The following is a 2,244-nucleotide window of genomic DNA, read 5'->3' on the forward strand; positions in this document are numbered from 1 at the left end:
ATTGAAATTGCATTGAAATATTATGGAAATCGTAGCTATGCCATAATATTTAAGTATTTTAGTTTTTAGTAGAGCAGACATTCTCAGGTAGGAAGTTTTTGTGATGTAACGCTTCCGTTAGTAAAAACTCAACAACTCGAAAAATAACCCGAACTGAGCAACGCGGACGCGTTGTAGCCATGACAATTTCAAATGTTAATACAATTGCCGAAAAATGTCAACAGAAAAAAATAGGGCGTAAATGGGTACTTGGGTAAAAATGTAAATGTACATGTACTGCCAAAATATCATTTTACCGCCAAGCGACTGCCAATGACTGCGTGAAGAAGACTGCCTATGTCTGCAATATAATTATTAGTCGCTTGATGCCAATGACTGCCAGCGACTGTCAAGAAAATGTACCTATATGAAATTTTAACAGTGAGGCACCCCTTGAACATTTTACATCTTTCCAGCTATATCAGACCTGTTTGATCAAAAGCAAAATTGGATTCAGGCGAAATAAGTGGTGTCTACCAGTGCCCATTACATAATCAAAACATTAAATAGGCATATACTATGAGGATAAATATAATTTATTCAAAATTAATGGATATTTCATTTAAATCAACTAGGCCCATATTTTTTTTATGAACGTCTTCTAAAATTATCATTGTGTAAAATTTTAGTTGCAGTCCAGGAAAATGTATTATGAAATAAATTATTTTCTACGTTTCTGAGTTCTATACCAGCCCTGGGTCACTCCATCTGCGTGGTCTGTATTTTAATGCATGTGGTAGAGATAAATATAAATGACCGGTTGACAGACAGAGAGACAAAATAAAAGCGGTATACGAGTGTTGTCGGTTTTAAGTTTGTAAGAAAATGTGTGTAAAAATAAACTATTCTAAAAACTTTCATGTATACTACTGAAATGAAAATAATATATCTAAGCTAAATATAATCTACGACAGCTCAAGTAAAATGAGTAACTAATTGTGAAAAATACAGTTCCAATTCCAAATGCAACATATTTCATAAACGCCTACTTGTGCGGTTTGAAATTTTGATGCAAAACTCGGCAATACCGCATAGAAGAAATGTATCAACCCAACTTTTATCTCTTTTTAATACATTTGATTTTCCATTAAGCCGTCTACGTCACTGTCTTACATGTTAAAATCTAGACACGCAGTTTCGATGACCAGGTCGGTATATCACTAGTCGTTATATAGTAAAAGCTAAACTAACATCACTAGATCTACTCTTTAAATATTAGTTATATGTATATACTACTATTGTATAGAAGATCATAAGGAAACTGCGGTCGCACAACGCTCAATGGAACGAAATATGCTGGGAATAATCAAGAAAGACCGTAAAAGAATAGAGTAGATACGACAAAAGACCCAGATAATAGATGTTTTCCACAGAGTCAAATCCCTCAAGTGACAAAGGGCAGGATACCTGGCAAGAAAGACAGACAACAAATGAACCACAACAATAATTACATCAAGATACCCACGAGGAATTAAGGGGCCTAGAGGAAGACCAAAACTGAGATGGAACCATGATATTAGGAAATTAGCAGGGATAACTTGGGCCCGCATAGCCAACAACAGACAATAATTGGCCCAACTACAAAGAGAGTATGTGAGGGAGGCTACACCATAATTGGAACTGGTTGAATAAGCTGAAAATGATGATGATGCATCTTCTTCTTATCACGCCCTCTCCTGCCGAAGGTTGGCGATCCAAATGGTAATTGTGGCTCTGGAAACTGCAGCCCGGAAGATTTCCGCAGACGGGTGTTCAAACCACCTCCTTAAATATTTTAGCCATGAATTTTGGCGTCTTCCTACTGATCTTTCCCCTTGCACTTTGTCCTCTATTATGAGGCGCAGTATTTCGTATCTACCACCTCTCATCACATAACCCAGGTATTGCATTTTTCTTTCCTTGATGGTGTTCAGTATCTCTTTTTGTTTCTGCATGCGCTGGAATACTTCATCGTTGGTGATCCTTTGTACCCATGAGATTCGCAGCATCCGTCTGTACACATACATTTCGAAGGCTTCTATTCTTTTTTCGGTCTGTGCATCCAGTGTCCAGCTCTCACATCCATAGAGTAACATAGAGAAGACGTAGCATCTGGCCATTCGAGTACTGAGTTCCGCACTGAGGTCTCGTCTTGTAAAAAATGGTTTCATACTCACGAAGATTTTTCTCGCTTGTCCAATTCTAGAAAATATTTCTCTTTTCGGG

This window comes from Sitophilus oryzae, unplaced genomic scaffold, assembly GCF_002938485.1.
Source record: "Sitophilus oryzae breed Bouriz unplaced genomic scaffold, Soryzae_2.0 scaffold_1989_pilon_pilon, whole genome shotgun sequence".
Classification (NCBI taxonomy): domain Eukaryota; kingdom Metazoa; phylum Arthropoda; class Insecta; order Coleoptera; family Curculionidae; genus Sitophilus; species Sitophilus oryzae.